The sequence below is a fragment of the Patagioenas fasciata genome, chromosome 4 (assembly GCF_037038585.1).
Source record: "Patagioenas fasciata isolate bPatFas1 chromosome 4, bPatFas1.hap1, whole genome shotgun sequence".
Taxonomy (NCBI): domain Eukaryota; kingdom Metazoa; phylum Chordata; class Aves; order Columbiformes; family Columbidae; genus Patagioenas; species Patagioenas fasciata.
Window position 1 is genome coordinate 28,306,769 of NC_092523.1, and position 17,916 is coordinate 28,324,684.

Consider the following 17,916-nt stretch of genomic DNA (forward strand, 5'->3'; position numbering starts at 1 on the left):
ACATCTAAAACATTCATACAATTTAATCAGATCATGGCTCATAACTGGCACAGGGCTGAGCAAAACCCCCCTGACAGGAAACTCAGCTGTGACCTACTTGTGCATACATAAAGATGTGGCAAAGTGGTACTCATTCATACATCTGCTGATAAGTGAAATGTGAATGAGGAAAAGTGGGACTGCCAAGAAAGCGTTCACCCAGGTCCCACGTACCCCAGCACACTGCTTTTTTTTTTAACCCCCTTTTTCCTACACTTGTTTAATGCTGCATGGGACTTTCACTGTAAGAACTGAAATTAGACAGCCCAGTTGGCAGCTCACTGCTTCGCCTCAGAAGAGGGGCTGTGACTGCAAACATTGCCAAACACTTTTCCTTCCCATCACCATGAGCTGAGTCCCACAGCTGCCCACAGCAGGTGGGGAACAGTTCTCACACATCAGCCATGGCGAGGCTCAGGATCTCCCAGAGCAACTTGTCTGTAGCAGGCTCCTCAAAACCATCTTTCCTGCCCACAGTACCGAGGCTGGATCACACTGAGCTGGGAATGGGCTTTACTGAACAATGCAGAACACAAGACAGAGTCATCCAATCAAGATACATTGTTTCAGCAAAGTGCTTTTCATCATAGAACCTTAGGTATTGTCACAACCAAAGACTTCTCTCAGGTGATGTCATTCTTGCTAAAAAAGGTAAACCTTGCCCATGATGGACAGACCTACACCCAGGAGGCTTCTGTTAATCCCTCAGAGATTTCATGATCCCATTTGAACACAGCAGCCACTTCATGGTGGAATCAACAAACCAATCTCTTCTTATTCCATCCCACCTCTGCATCTAGGAAATTTTAAAAACCCACTCACCTGCAAAGCACCTCCTACAAGACTCATCTCCCCACATGTAAAATAAGTCTGTTTTTCAAAGATTTATCCCACATGGTATTTTCCCTGACTCTGAATCACGGCCTGTGCAGCTGATCCAGGGCAGGGGATGACTGAGAACTGCCGGAGTTGTAGTGGCCATGGGGCAGTGGTCAATCACAAGCCTCTGCTCCCCAGTTCCTCTTCTGGTGCTCCAGATAAAGGGCATATATTCACGCAAACTGCAACTTCCCTCACCCACATGCTTCTTTCCTAATGCTTTTTCCTTTAGAAAACACACTTAGAAAACCAGAGCAGAAGCAGGAGAGCAGAACACTCCTCTGCCTTAGGACCAGCAGAGCAGACCAGACTGAGGCTTTACTTTTAGAAGTAACATCCTCTGTTAACAAAAAAAAGCAAAGCAAAGCAAAACAAAACAAAACAAAAACCAACCAACCAACCAAACAAACAAACAAAAAACACCACCACAAACGTTTCTTGAGACCTGATTGACCATTTGTTAAAACTTGGGTGCAATTTCCCTGGTTTGCGGCCAATCTCTCTGCACAATCTCTCCCTTGCATTTTGCATAACAGAGGAAGCTATGGATATCTGCAAGTCACTTAATGAACATCATCACTCTAACTTCCACAGTACAACAACTGACTGACCATCGCTATCACTTTTTAGCCAAGGTATTAATAATTTTGTACAAATAGATACATCTACATAATAATAAAAATATCTGTAGCACAAATCCAAAAATATGTGATAAATGTCCTTCAGAAGCACATATGTTCTTTGAAATAAAAAAACCCACCACCCCAGGCCTTCTTCTTCATGCCAATCTTTACACCACTCTGCCCTAGTACTGCTTCCATATCTTTTTTTATACTGGTGTTTTCTTATCCCATTTCTGCAGGAGAGCTGTTATAGACTACTACAACTGATTCTTTAGCATACAAAAACTTGCCTTTCTTTAAAGCACACTTCCAAGTTCAGCAGTAAAAAGGTAATAGGTTACTGAAAAAAGTCAAAACAAGCTAAGGTAGAAAAACATCTTGGAGGTCAATGGTTAACAGGGGCTAGACACTTTTTCCATGATTTTTGCATTGACAGCAGGAAGTACAGATTTCCATTGTCTAAGAAACAAAAAAATGTTTTGCATATTTGAGATATAAATATTTGTATGAAAGTTACACCATTCTGCACCTTATCTTGTATATCCAGTTTATAAGCTAACACGACACAGAGGGAATTAAATCTACAACAAGCTCCACCTACATTTGGCAGAAAGGAAGACTTTTCTTGATAATTTCAAGCAATTCTGTGAAAGTAACCACTTCCCAGATACTTTAACTTTAATTACAGGATACCACACTATCAGGCATTTCTGAATACAATGTTGTTTCAGGGCAAGATGAAACAATATGGAGCTGATATTGTTTTATCAGGTCTATTTTATTTTTCTCCCTTTTCAGCCATTGTAGGCAGTCAGCCAGGTTACTGGATATACCGCAGTGCCAAAACCACAGTACTGAGCCCACAGTTAATTATTAAAATGTAACTTAGGACATAAATCTAGCTGCCTCAAAATCAATGTTTTTAAGAGATTTAAAAGGTTTTAAAAATTCTACAATAACATTAAAAAAAAAGTGGTACTCCCACAGATTTTGAAGGGCTAATAAAATCAGGTCTGGCAACTGAGAACTAGAATTACTTCATAACTGAGGTCTAACTGCCAGTATATTTTAACTATATGAACTCCAAATCTTTGGTTTTGGTTTTCACACTTGTGAGATCATCTCATTAAAAAAGAAAAAGGAGGGAGTAAGCAGGTGCCAAATGCAACCGCACTGCCCTGCTTTTAATGGTTTCAGCAGGAAAACTTATATAGAAATCATTTGGTTCAAAAACTCTTCTAAGATTCATGTAGCAAAACATGCAAAGCACTGTTTCCTTGAGGACTAAATGCAGAGACAAATCACAGAATCACAGAATGTTAGGGCTTGGAAGGGACCTTGAAAGATCATCTAGTCCAATCCCCCTGCCGGAGCAGGAACACTTAGATGAGGTTACACAGGAAGGTGTCCAGGTGGGTTTTGAATGATTCCAGAGAAGGAGACTCCACAAGCCCCCTGAGCAGCCTGGTCCAGTGCTCTGCTACCCTCACTGAGAAGAAGTTTCTTCTCAAATGTAAGTGGAACCTCTTTTGTTCCAGTTTGAACCCATTACCCCTTGTCTTACCATTGGTTGTCATTGAGAAAAGCCTGGCTCCATCCTCATGACACTCACCCTTTACATATTTGTAAACTTGAATGAGGTCACCCCTCAGTCTCCTCCAAACTAAAGAGACCCAGCTCTCTCAGCCTTTCCTCATAAGGGAGATGCTCCACTCCTTTCAGCATCTTTGTTGCCCTGCGCTGGACTCTCTCCAGCAGTTTCGTGTCCTTCTGGAACTGAGGGGCCCAGAACTGGACACAATATTCCAGGTGTGGTCTCACCAGGGCAGAGTAGAGGGGAAGGAGAACCTCTCTCGACCTACTAACCACCCCCCTTCTAATACACTCCAGGATGCCATTGGCCTTCCTGGCTACAAGGGCACAGTGCTGGCTCATGGTCATCCTGCTGTCCACCAGGACCCCCAGGTCCCTTTCCCCTACACTGCTCTCTAACAGGTCATTCCCCAACTTATACTGGAACCTGGAGCTGTTCCTTCCCAGATGCAAGACTCTACACTTGCCCTTGTTATATTTCAGTAAATTTTACCCTGCCCAACTCTCCAGCCTGTCCAGGTCTCACTGGATGGCAGCACAGCCTTCTGGATTGTCAGCCACTCCTCCCAGCTTGGCGTCATCAGCAAACTTGCTGATAGTACACTCTATTCCCTCATCCAAGTCCTTGATGAATATATTGAATAATACCGGCCCCAGTACTGACCCTTGAGGCACTCCACTGGATACAGGCCTCCAACTGGACTCTGCCCCATTGACCACGACTCTCTGGCTTCTTTCCTTCAGCCAGTTCACAGTCCACCTCACTACCCGATTGTCCAGACTGCCCTTCCTCAGTTTATCTGAGAGGATGCTGTGGGAGACTGTGTCAAATGCTTTACTGACGTCAAGGTAGACCACATCCACCTCTCTGCCATCATCTATCCACCTCGTTATGTCTTCATAAAAGGCTATGAGGCTGGTCAAGCATGATTTCCCCTTGGTGAAGCCATGCTGGCTGACCCTAATGACTCTCTTATCCTTGATATGCCCTGAGATGGCACCAAGGATAAGTTATTCCATCACTTTCCCAGGGATGGAGGTGATGCTGGCTGGTCTATAGTTACCCGGGTCCTTCTTCTTGTCCTTTTTGAAGACTGGAGTGAAAATGTGATTATTTTGTCATAAGATGTAATTTCTCAGTACCTAAAACATGTAGAATAAAATTTATATAAACATGAAGACTATCAGAGGAAATTCTGATAGCAAATGAGCTTTTTCCTGCTGTAGTCCCCTTACAAACCATAATCACCCTGCCCACGAGCTACCTCCCTACCAACAAGAGCAGTGCCTGTGAAACAAGACGAGGTTGCCTAAAGGGCCCCTTCTGCACAGGGGGTGTGATCCCAGCAGCGCAGCTGGTGCGCTGAAAGAGGAGCATGTGTAAAACCACTCTGGGTACTCTCTCAAGTGTAACTGGGAGCCTATTTGTACTGGTGCTGCTTTCCGATGGCCTAAAATATCCTAAACATGTATATGGCAGCCATAAGTAACAACCCATCTTCAAGTCACTGGAGAGTTCTGAGAAATTGAAAAAGCAAGGCTTCACCCTACAGTCACATCATACCAAAGGTGAGACAGTCAGATAAAGCATCAGCAACATGTACTCTAAAATGAAAACAAATGCCCCAGAAACAAGTACTTGCAAGACACATATTTGTCTGTACTTCTGCTACAGTCCGTTTTCCATCTATAAAAGCTACAGTCTCACTGATTTGACTCAAAACAATACTAAATATTTCAGATTAGCATTTGTCACAGTAAGGTACACTGTCATTCCAAGCAGAGAGCTCATGGCCGTGTTTACACTAAAAGCTCAGCTTACCGTTCAAATGATTATCAGTTCCAACCTACAGGGATGCAGAAAGAAGCCTGTAGAAAAGCACCATGCAAATGTAGTCACCTGCTGCATGAACTGCAGGTACACTGTATCGCAGAAAAAGGCTACACAAGAGCATTCATCACCACCAAAGGATAACCATGCTGTGGGATAGAAAGCAGCAGAAATTAAGATGAACAAACTCACGCACAAGGCTAGTTGTGCCTTGAGACAAGGAGGAACAGTCAGTAAAGCAACATGTATATAAGGAAAGATTCAGAAAAAGTCACATAAACAAGGAAATATTCGGCAACTATTAGTTTTAAAATGGATTTGGCAGCCCGGGCCACAACCCTTTATGTTACACAAATTATAGCAATTTTAAGCAAATGTTTAAAACTCAGTTTTTTGTCATAGCTCCCGCTTACAGACCCGTGTGACGCTTAGACATCGAAGAAGGAATACCTCTACTCTTGCAGTGTCCACACGCTTTAAGTTGCCAACTGCGGCTGCTCCTGGGTGCGCTCCACGACCCACCACCCCGTCCGGCCAGGCTGCCCCGCCACACCGGGAGCCGCTGCGTCCCCCGGACCGGTACTGCTGCGGGGCGCGGAGTCGGCTCCCTGTGCTCGGGGCAGCCCCGGCCGGCAGCCTGGGGAAATAAACTGCCGCCCCCGGTCTCTTTGCGGGGACCGTCCCGCTGCTCACCAGCCCTGGCTCTGCTCTACCTGGGTGTCCTGGCCGCCGCCGCCGCGGAAAGAGCCCTGGCGTCGGAGACGCGGAGGGAGGCGGAAGAAGGACGAGAGGGAGGCACCGCACTGCCCCGCTCCGGCTCGGGAAGGCGGCGGCGGCCGCGGCGCCTCCTCCTCCCGCCGCCCCGCCAAGCGCGGAACCCCGCGGGGCGGCCACAGAGGAAGCAGCGGGGGCGACCTCTGCGCTGGAGCCCCCGCCCCGCCGGAGCAGTAGCGCAGTCCTGAGCGCCCTCTGCGCCCCGGGCAGGTGCGGGGCGGCGAGAAGCTGAAGTGAGAAGCTGGTCCACATCAAACAGACACGGCAGGATCTGCCCGAAGACGTGTTGGTGAAATAAAAGAAAACGGCAAATAGTACAGTTCGGAGCACCATGCAAACTCTCCCCAAAAATCTAGGTATATCCATGTGCTTTGCAAAACAGCTGGCTTTAAAATGTGTGTGACCAGTGGGTGCTTTGGCTCGGGTGTTTCTTGTTCCAGGCTGCAGTGAAGAGTGAGCACTCACAGGGCAGTGGGCTCGGCTGCAGGGAAGCAGTAGGCACAGCTCTCCTCTGCCCTGAGCAGACTGTGCACCCTAAGGCTGCTCCTGTGTAACGGCTATCGGAGATCTGCCCATACCCAGGTGGCTCCCAGGGTTACAGCGCCTTCCTTTGTACTTAACCGTGTGTGACAGTCACGTTCAGCCACCTCAAAAGCTCAGACAGAGCTTCTTTACCTCCTTCTCTTAGCCCAACCTTATTTATAGAAACTATCAGTCTGCAAAACCTCATTAAGAGAAAAAGAGCTTGTCAAGTTCAATTGAAATACATTTCTCCTGTTTCTAAATGTCAGCCTAGAAGAAAGCAACCAGGGTCTCTGCTGCTTGCAAGTGAATTGTTTTGTTGTGATTCGTGCACAATAGCTGGATCAACACAGATGTCTTTCTGTTCAGCTCGCAGGAAATGACTTACAGAGTCTTTGTTTTCACTTGGGAGATTTCCTCCAAATTACACTTTTGGTTTTGTCTCCACATCTCCCATGCCTGTCACGCTACTACTGAGCCCAAGGAGTTACAGGGCTGCATCCCTAGTGCACGATGCATCTCTGATACAAACACATGGGCAGGGTCTGTGTGACCACTTCATGGTGACCAGTCCCACCAGCCCACTCTCACCACCCTCCTTCCACTCTGTCCCCACATGTTTACAGCAGCACACACTCAGGTGTCCATGCAGACCTCCTCACCCGCTGCCACTGATGCGGTCAGTTTTGCAAAGCACACAACTTCTGCTGTTTTTCAAGTAACAGCAGCTACAACTTTCCCCACCCTGTCTGCTGCTGCTGCAGCAGGAGGAAAGGATGATAAAATGGAACAGTTGCTTAAGGAGAGACTTGGCATAGCTTTACCCCATAAGGTGCCATTTTTGAGCTCCAGAAAGAAACGTCATCTAGCAGAGAGTAGTTACACTACAATGTGACTTGACCAGCAGCAGCTATATCACTCCCAAGACTTCACCCAAGAAGAGCTGCAGTAGCAGCAAAGGGACAGCACCATGCATTTGGATTTCTGCTGCACAGATTAGGTTTCTTGTGGCCAATATGCCTTCACTCTTGTTAAACAGAGCAAGTGGTACAATTTCAATCTGAAAGACAAGCCAATCCCTGCACAGTGCTATGTTTGCAGAATTAATGGGGGAAGGAGTTTTCATTTTCCAAGGAGAGCTTTGTTGTCTTTCTGTACTTCGTAAATATCTAATATTACCCATCACCAGAGCTACTACTGTATCCTGATCTAATGTATTTAAAGAGCAAAAGTACTTTTCAAATATTAAGCTTCTTTTATACATCTGTAGAATTTTTACAAAAAGGAGGAGGCTAAGCTTTCCATTCAGGCGCATGTTTTGGTTTCAAGATTTAAAAAAAAATGTACTTTGAAGAAAAAGCAGCGAGTTGAAATCAGAAATTATTTCATTTTCCTAAAATTTCACATGCAGAAATGTTATGCAAATGTGGGGAATGCAAAAAGGAGGGGAAGTTTCAGGGCTTTGATTCTGTCTCTAGAAGAGCTTGGTTTTACTTTGCTATTTCCACCTTGTTTCTCTTTCCTCTCAAAAGTTCAGGACCCATGTGGACTGGGGTGGTGTAGCATCCATCCGACCTCAGGGTTGCAGAAATTGGAGCACTTGTCTGATCGTTTTCTTTGGTAAACCCCCAGGGACTCAGTGAACTGAAATGGCAGAGTGATCTTGCTCCATTTTGGATTAAAGGCCCTCAGTGGCTGATTTTGCTCTACTGAAAAAGAAGGAACAGTGGTGAAGAGTTATTGTGGCAAACTGCCCCTCTCTAGGAGGAAGTCTCCACTTCAGGAAAGATCGAAGCTTATGAAATTGCAGGCTTGCATGTGATGTGAATTACCAAAGAGAGAAAGAAAAATACAGAAGTTAGACAGCAACTTCGATAGACCACCTTTTCCAGCAATTATTCACCTATTTATGCTTCATCATCTCATGGTCTCTGTCCATTCTCTCCTTAGAGACATGTTGTTATTTTTGGTGAGCTCTTGAGTCCAAAAAGCCCCTCCTTAGCAATCTTTCCAGTCAGAGAGAAGCATCTCTATTGGTGCCTTAGTCACAGAGAGCCTCTTCCTCTTTTTCCTTTTCAGGCCTGTCAAACCCTCTTCACCCTATTCAACCCTTCTTCATTTCTCAGAGGCCTCTGTGAATTCAGTCACTGTGCATTTCCTCTATTCGTTTATCTTCGCTCACTTGCTGTGTGCAAAGATGACAAACAAGAGCTTTCTCACTCTCAAGAGTGAACACTGTGAATGAGAGAAAAATTACAATAATTCTTCCTGGTCTGGTTTCCACCTCAGCAAATGTGCTGCTTTTTTTCCTGCCTATCCTTTCTCAAGAGCTTCTTCCCAGTTGTGAAAGATTTTGGGGGTGATAATTCCATTGAACCACTGAAAGTAACTCTAAACAATGGAGTATAATACAGACACATCATCCCATTAGCAAAGAGCAAAGAGCAATAGAGAGATGATAGGTGAACATCCCAGCCCTCCAGGCATGGATGACAGCAGCATAGGAAGGTATTTGAAGGAGCACCAAAAGAAGTTTGTACAGAGGCATCATGAACAACACAAATATTATGCAAGAGAACTTATTGCAAAAGTTTTTTAAGGTACCAGATAGGAATGAACATGCCAGAATAATTATCAGTTGCTTAACAGTGAGAAGTGCATCTTGCAGCTGCAGTTCTACAAGATATGCAGTGAAAATTTTGCCTTGTATGATACAAAAACTACCATTTACATGTGATTAAGTCTGATTTGTAGTCACATGGAATAGTTGGGCAAAGTAAATACTAAAAGATTACTAGGAAAGGAAGTGTGAGAATAAATATGTGAATACACCTTGACAGATAAGCTAACATTCACAGCTAGCAATATTGAAATTAACTTGTTTACAGCTAACTCAGATATATTTAAAGAAGCTACATTACTCTTAACTAACTTTTATGTGAAGAAGAAAAGCATCATAGCAACTGGCTAGGACACTGGTGCATGGTGCTGTACCCCTTTTGTGATGTGTCTGGTAAGATGTGCCTGCTATTGCAAACAAATGCCACCCCAAGGAAAGATGCTCCTAAATACAGGTTATCCAACCTGTTTGAGAGGATGCCAGCAAGGTGTCACCTGTAAACATACAACCAGGATCTCTTTTAGGTTATTGTAAAGGACCTGAACCCATAGACTACCACAGAAGGTGCTTTTACAGGATACTGTAGTCAAAACAGGTCAAAAAAAACAAAGAGTTTTGAAAGCATGCTGGAATACAAGGAATCTGGGGTTTTGGTCAGTGCTTAGGATACTGTAGCATTTCTGGTTATAAAAATTGTCCAGCAATAACATGAGACATCTGTGTATGAGCTGTGGTCATAATCTAGACTTCTGGAGCAGCAATTATCTGTATGCAACACTCATTCCTTTCTCTTCCTGGCATTTCCTGCTGCCGCCTTTGATTACCAACTTCTCTGAAGAGCTCCCACTGAAACTTCTCTTTGTGGACTAAGCAGGCAGCTTCTCCAAGCGGGGAGGTCCTGCCTGCTTCTGCCAGGATGCTGGGAAGGAAGAGTAACGCTGGTCATGACCTGCCATGATGATAACCCTCACTGATCCAGCTGGGATTAACATTCCTGTGGATTCCAGATGTTTTTAAACAGGATGACTTTTCATCCTTTCAGTTAATCCCATGCCACCTGAGATTTTGGGATTTTTATATGTGCAGTCTAGGCAGGAGTGATAAAGCAATGAATGCTAACTCCATGTAGCAAAAAGAAACTGGGGAGATACTTTACCAAACATATAGGTGATAATTATATATTAGGAGAAAAGATGACAAGACTCTGTAAGGAATGTTTAGTTATAGATTTAAGGATCAAAAGGCTGAATTAGTCTTCAAAACCACATGTATACACCTCTCTAGAGCTATTTGATCATAAGTTTGCAAAAGGCTTTGTTAAACTTCTTTAATAAGTGGTATTCCTACTTGGCCACAATGACTGGTATAATCACATAACCACACACGTTTTCCAAATCTTTCTTTCCCATTTCTCTCTGCTACCATAAAACACTGCAGTGCAACTTGCCATGACCCAGGGAGTTAGTTATCAAAAACAGGGCTGTATCTTCAGTACAGTGCAACCTGATTTGAGTGGTGGCTTGACATACCAATATAATAAAATGACAGGAAGTAACTGTGTGTATATAACGTGGAAGAGGACGTAAAGAGTCTTCATTTCTTTGCACATTTTACCACACATACAGAGTCAGCGCAGTAGAGCTGGGGAGCACATTGAAGTTCCTTGCTTGCACCAATACAAAGAATAGTTACCTAAAAAGCAAAGATGTGGACTAGGGTGTTGGGTTTCTCAGCTCTGGTGGTTTTCAACTTGTGATCCCTGGGCCTCTAGATACTTCTCAGAGGACCCACAGGAGGTAACCAAGAAGGGCCACACTTCATTCAGTAGGATCCTCTCTCTTAAGGATCCTTAGGTTTGAAAATCGCTGCCCTGCCAGCTTAAGAGAGGTGTGGAGGTAGTGTGGACTATCTGCAGCATGAAGCTGCCAGAAGCACTAATTGTGGCTGGGTGACACTGCTGGGCAGCCTCAGACACTGTGGTACCTTTGTGTGTGGTTTGGAAGCCACACATGCGGATGCTGAGGAAACACAGTAAGCCTGCTTGAAGAGGAAACTCTTGGGATCCAAAAGCAAGTTTACCCTTCAGATAGAGATGGCGGGGCAAAATTTAATCAACGGGTTTGAGTGCTACAGTGAACAGATTCTGAGCTCAGCAAAACTGGAACTTCATGGCTGACTTAAGTGGAGTTACACCAAATTTATAGCAAAAAGGCTGAAAAGAGATTTGGTGTCAGAATGTGGTCTGTTTGGCTAGAATATACTGTTGAAAAGTAGGTGACAAATGTGTAATTTTAGCTTGTACATTAAGTCTTATGTGAGACTCTGCATACACTAAAAACACAAAGCAAAATTGTAAACATAATTTTTCTCCTGCAGGAAAGAATATTGCTCTGTTTACAAGAGGTTTGTATCATTGTTACACAACCATGTTATGCTGATTTCAGTAGAAGTAACTGAGCTACTTTGATTAGAAAGCTAATCGTGCCAAAACCCTAATCACTAAGGGAAGTTCAGATTCTGATTGTGGCGACATTATTGTAGATACATTCCCAGTGAAATTGTTCTGAATTTACACGTAGGTCAGGCTATGGCTTTTCTTATGGAGCTTTAGTGTATTTGGGATTCCCTAACACAATTGCAAACTGGTGAATAAAACACATCATGCACCTGGTTGACCTCGTAGTAAGACAGCAATTTGCAGTCCAAGCATTTTGCCACATGACCTTGATTTATGCCCTTATCAGGCTGACACCCCAGTAATGAGAGTTCAGAATAAATCCACTGTTCTGTTGTAATGTAGTGTAGTTTTTATTATTATATTTACAAAATGTTATATATAATAATGTCTATTATATATTTATGTATTTTATTTATTATATTATGTATATTACATGTATTATAATTACATACCTGAATTTATTCCACAGTGAACCTGACATCCTGCACTCACCCTAAAACACATTTTTCCAGTCTTCATTGACAGCCATCAATATTCTATAATTTCAAGAGAGTTGCAGCAAATAGTATTTGTTTTGTTATTAAAGAACTAGTAACTTCATGATTAAAGGTTTTATTTAACTGATGTTCACTTTCCAAGTAGTATTTACTGGTTAAATAAAGTAGGGACAGAAAATATAACATTTTTTCATCTAATTCAATCCCCCTGAACTCCATTGCTGTGAGCAAAGTTGAGTGGAGATGAATGTTGCGTCCTTTGCAATGTCACGTCCACATCTATGGTCTTACTGAAAACAATTCTGCATCTTCACTGTTCCTAAAGCTCTTAAAACTGAAGTGTAGGGGCAGTTAAGGAGCCTCAAGTGGTATATAGAGGGCATTTCCACTTCATGTTCCACTCCTAATTTCTTGCAACCTCGTTAAATTCAAGACTAGGCCTGATAGTGTTCTGTTTGAAGCCCAGCTTTCTAACAGTTTTTCAGATCCAACATAATCTACAAATATGCTGCTTAATAGATGTACGTGTGTGTATATATATGTGCATATATAGAGAAAGAGATACACACACATGCATGCACAAGCACACACAAGTTGTTATACACCTAGTGAAAAGCGAGTTAAAGCAAGGCAATCTAGTTCACCACTTGGAACTGCAGAAATATGACAGTATGAAAAACAGACAATAATCCTATTCTTGACAAATTAGTACCCCCAATGCTTCATTCGATTCTGTCAAAATTGTAGTATTTTCAGAGAACTATTTAGCTATCACTGCTTAGAAGCTTAACTCTTATGAATAATCAGTTGTGATGAGCAATGAAAGCATTTTCAAAAAATAATAATAAAATTCTCTGGAGAAACCTTGACATTTTCCTCAAAATTTTCTTGCCAAAATGCTTATGAGAAAGGAAGAAGACTGTAAGTCCCTTGCCTTCACATGTTTCTTTGTTCTAATACACAGGCATGTCACTAGCAAGAGATGCCTGTGCCATGACTGCAAGTGGGCTGACCAAATACTATCTAGCCTCACATTTGGCTTGTAAACAATAGTAGGAACTGAGCCCATAGAAAATATCTCACTCTCACCAGCCTGCCACATTGTTTGAGCTGGGAAATCGAGACAAACTGCTACATTCTATGTTAAAAATAAGAGGCCTTTGAATTCTCCCTCTACTCTGAACTTTCCACCAAGGGTTGACTTTTGTCATTTTGGCACATCTTTTGAAGTCTGAATATAGCTTAGCTTTTATGTAGGGCTTTCTGTACTTACAGAACTGTGCAGCACTGGAACAGGCTCAGACCTGTTAATAAAGGAAGTGCAAAATGTGTCTTCTTGCGCCAGACACCAGCATCCCACCATGCCTTAACACAGGGCTTGGTTGTGAAGGGGGCAAGACCACAGGTACCTCAGTCTTCCTTCTCCTGGAAGAAGCCTAATCTTGGTTCATATTTAGCTCTCGAGCACCACTGACTGCAGCCACACGTGCACTGAATCTGTCCCATTTGTTCTTTTGATTTTGCATCCTCCACAAATCCCGCACAATGAGTGACTCAGCCTTTCCACCAAGCAACAAAGGCATTTAGAAGGTCACAGCTAACTGGCACACTCCACAGATTGTTTCAAGCTGCAAATGATAAAATCAGTTAAATTGCAAATACTCCAAGGAGCCAGGGATATTTACAGAGAAGGATTCATACAGAAGGTAACTTCTAACAAAAAGTACCTATTGTGTTGAGCTTGTTATTGTCAAGCCCTCAATAGAGGGATTTTCTATTACAGTAACTTCAAGTTCGGATATAATTTCTTTATTTTAATTTTTTAAAACAATTATAAATTTTATATTCTACCTGGAAACAAGGTAGAATAGTTCTATTGCTCTGTTACTTATCACATTATAATACCTCAGTTTAACATTTTGATTGAAGTCAAATACATGTGTGTGTATATATATATGTATATTTAAATATATATATATATAAAAAACCATATATGTCAGTGGACATTTGCAATATGCTATATGTACTGGAACACTCATAATTATCACATGCATTAACGAAAACAAACACTAAATCTGTAAGTTTTCAACTTACCTGAATTACAAAAGGAACTCAGGGCTCTAATGCTGCAAGCTTTTTAATTCCCATTGATTTAAAAGGGAGTAAAGTGAGGTCAGTTTTTTGTTATAGTATATATTTTTCATCTTTATGCACTTTATTTACACTATAGTGAGCTAAATTTGATTTATAAAATGTAGCAAAATCTTTCCTTCTGTTAAGCTTGTATGGGTTGCCTTACTTGAATGAAAATGAGAGGTTCCATTATACATCACTCTTTTCTCATAGTTCACGTTTTCCCCTGAAACCTAAAGACCTGATGGGACCAATTCCGTGTTCAAAGCTAAGCACGTACACTAATGTATTGCTTGTTAATGTGCAGCTTGTATTGGGAATGTTCAGGCTGTGTAGAACTACAACTTGAATGTGGAGGAAGCTGGAAAACATGGGACTCAGAACTTAAATCCTTCCCACCTCCGTTATCACAGTAACCCTGCAAGCACAGGCCAAAATCAGGGGTAGCAAACTGTAGAGGGAAGACAGCTGTTTGCCCCCACTACCCTCAATAATGAATAATTCTGGATTATCTGGTGGTGACGAGTCTATTATCAGTTTAGACTCAGTGATAGCTAGTTTATACTCATAGTTCTTCCACCCCAGTGTTTACCCTCATTACCCCCTGAAACCACATCTGGTTGAGCTAAACAAGACACTTTCTGGCCTATACTGAAGGCATCAGTATTTCCTTGGCTGTTTTAGGGCTTTCTTTCCTGAACTTCTCCCAGTATGTATTAATCTTTCTTTACTGTAACAGAGTTGTTCTGAGTACTCTGCATAAGGTCTCAGCTTACATGGCTACGTAAATATTTTCTTTCAACCTACCTGAAATACAGCACCTATAGATCTTTAGATGTGTTTTTATTTTTCATGATGATCTCACAGTAGTGATCTTTAGATGTTCTGTGATGGACAGCTGACTAAACCCACCAGGCCTTTCTCTCCACCTCTTTTGTCAGCAGCTGATGGACCTGTACTTACTCAAGAAACTTCCAAGTCCCTAAGTCCCTTGCCTTTGTTGTGTTAGACTTCTGTTAACTGAGCCCTTGCTTTAGGGCAGTTCAGTCCTACCATGCATGCCAGATATCTTCTTTCTGTCACCAGTGTATGTCATTAATCATTTCTATTATTTGAACATAACCATTAACAGAAATGATAAATGCAGTCAGTTCCTAATCCACAGCTATACAAATCATCTCCCTATAGTCTGAGCAGTCTCCTGCTCAGCCATTGATACTGTTCTTCAGCTGGTTTCTTCCCTCTGATTTTCCCACATTATCACACTGACTGCCACATAACACCATGTCAGTCACTTAACTGAAGTCTATAGGGATTTGCTTTATTGCAGTTCTGTTCTCTAAAATCATTGTGTACTTTAGCAAACAAAAATACCAAGTTAATTTGGCACAATCTATCTTTGGTAACTATTTCTTCCATTTTAATGTATTTTTATATCTCTATTTCTTTCACAAAATGTTGAGTCCTTGTAGGCAATTGAGATCATCCTAACAGACTTTTCTGAATCACTTTTCTCTTTAAGGATCATGACTTCAGATTTTATTTTTTTAATTATATGGTACTGCCATCTGTTTTAGTAAATTCATTAGAACTGTTACCACTGGCTTTATTATCTCAGTTACTGGGCCTCCTGGAGAGCTGAGCTCTTTGCCCTTTGCTTTCACCTTACACATGACAATTCCTCTTCCCACACCCATTCTCATGAACATCCTTGGTTTTGCCTCTGTGTATGTGGCATTATCATTACTGATGCTGAGCCAAATACTCTGGTAGTCTGGAGCAGTACCTAGGTTATCTTTAATTGCCACCACATCTATGTTTTATAAGGTATGAACTTCTCTGTTGTTGTTTATATGGCAAAGATAGCTTTTACTATTTGCTTGAATTTCTTTTGCAGCCTCTGCCTAAGTTTGACTTTTGCCATTTCCACCTTTCCATCTGCCTTCTGCCTGGCAAGACTTTTTTTCTTTTTCTGTTCCTTGTAGGCTCTCCCTTTATACATAATACTAAGGGATTCTCAGTTAACTGTGGATGAAGTTATTTCCTACAATTTTTCCCTTTGGGATACATCCTCGAGACAATTTCTGGAGCACTGGCTTAAAGGAACTCTAGTTGCATTCCACAGTTATCTGACTGAACTAGTCTGGCTCAATATGTGTTCATACTTCAAATCAGCTGAGTAGCACCAATATTTTAAAATTATTATTTCAGCTACTTATATTCAGCAGACTTTGGCTTCCCATTGAGTAGTAGTATTAGGTGTGCTAGAAACAAATGAAGCACTTATTTAGTAAACAAAAGCCCAGTGATTGTTCCAAACAAAAATCCTAAAATCTAAAGGGAGTAATCGAAGAAACAAAGGAAATACAAAGCAGGAGTGTGGGTAATGAAACAGATAATTTTATCAGTTTCCTTTTTTATTGTGTAATAGCTTTTTAAATGTCTGACAGCTAACATAGAAATCCAGGAAAATAGGTAAGATTATTTGTACTGTATACTTCGGAGAATGGTATTGCTGTTGCATTCAATAAGTCATTACTGAAAATAAATAAAAAAGACACAGTTATTCAGTCTGCTTGGTGAACGTTGTGGTAATATTGTGAGGGAAGCAAACAATTCCATAGGAAAACAATAGAATAAATTTGTCCTGAATTTTTTTACACCAAATTGTTCATCAAGATCCACCTGCAATTGGGGTGGGGGGAAATCTGAATCAAGCCTACTGACTTAGAGTGAGTGACCTGGCATTTCAAGATCAGAGTACTTTGCTGAGCGCCACCACGAGAGGGCCATTTGCCTGCAACCGTTTCCCGGGAGTCTCCTGCCCACCCTCCCTGCACAGCCTCCTCTCATAATCCTTTGCGGTTTCTAAACGTCATATTCCCAATTTGCTTCTCATTCACAAACCCTGTAATATTCTTGCAGTGGGAAACCTAATGATAGTTCTTCTTGTGGGTTGCAGCAAGAAGGTATACACTTAATTAGGCACTGAGAAACATGCTCTGGGAAACAAAGGAATTTGAATTTTCTTTTTATTTCCCTGCAGGGCCTTTCCTTTTGCTCAGCCTTGCTGACAGAGCCTGCAATGGTTAACTCAGCTGCTCCCTGGAGCTATCTGGTTTAGTTGAGCAGCAGGAGACCAGAGAGTGAATGGCACTAGAAAAAAACAGCAATGAAACCAAGAATGTTTTGCTCGATCCTATGCGTTATTTGTGGTATTACCACTGTTGGGTGAAATCAGCCCTCATTTGACATAATAAAAACAAAAAAAACCAAAACAAAACATATAAGAAGCCAGAAAAAAAAAAATCATGACACTGTGATAAATAATAGTACTGATGTTGAAGAGAAGATCAGTAAGAATTTGGACCAGTTACACTGTAAGATTTACTTTATGGCATCCTCCAAATACAGGGAGTTTCTTTCACTGTGGAATCAGGAGGGGTTCCTGTCCAAGTGCTCCCAAAATCTGGTCAGGGAATTGTCAGCGCAGAGGCCAGAGCACACACATACCTGTGCTACCTCCTCCAAGCACAGGTACACCAGAAACCCCCCATGCACACTTGTACTGTCTCTGGGACACCTCCTCAGGAGCAAGCCCTGAGTCACCAGAGTGGGGAACAAGGTCTGTTGACCTCAAGACCTCTGAAAGAGGCTGGCAAGAGCCTTGGTGCAAAACCTGTCCCTGGGAAGGCTCAGCTGAAGTGCCCGATTCTAAGTCAGGCACAACGTGGTGTCACTAGATGGCGACGGACACCTACTGTACTGTGCAAAACTGGCACTGGTGCCTCAAAACACTGATGCCTCTCCAGGCTCTAGTACAGAGATAGTATCTCAGGCTTCTTTAATAACTCTTTTGTTTGCTTACAGTATTTCTATTACTACAGCCACTTTAAAACTGGTCACACATCTTCCTTTCTTGATTGTAGATCTCAATTATTTCTGTC

The 17,916-nt window shown here is 42.2% G+C and overlaps 1 protein-coding gene across 4 annotated transcripts in view; it reads right to left on the reverse strand.

Annotated features, from left to right (window-relative positions):
• Nucleotides 1-5,828, reverse strand: part of TEC (tec protein tyrosine kinase) — a 48,887-nt gene extending 43,059 nt beyond the window's left edge. Inside the window, exon 1 of one of the 4 annotated variants that reach the window (XM_065836530.2) lies at nt 5,679-5,828. The gene's annotated coding sequence lies outside the window, so the exon portion shown is untranslated. Of the gene's footprint in view, nt 1-4,956; nt 5,008-5,415; nt 5,639-5,658 lie in introns of those variants that run through there. The other 3 variants (XM_071807467.1, XM_071807466.1, XM_071807469.1) reach the window with 3 other exon arrangements.
• Nucleotides 5,829-17,916: the final 12,088 nt, after the last annotated feature.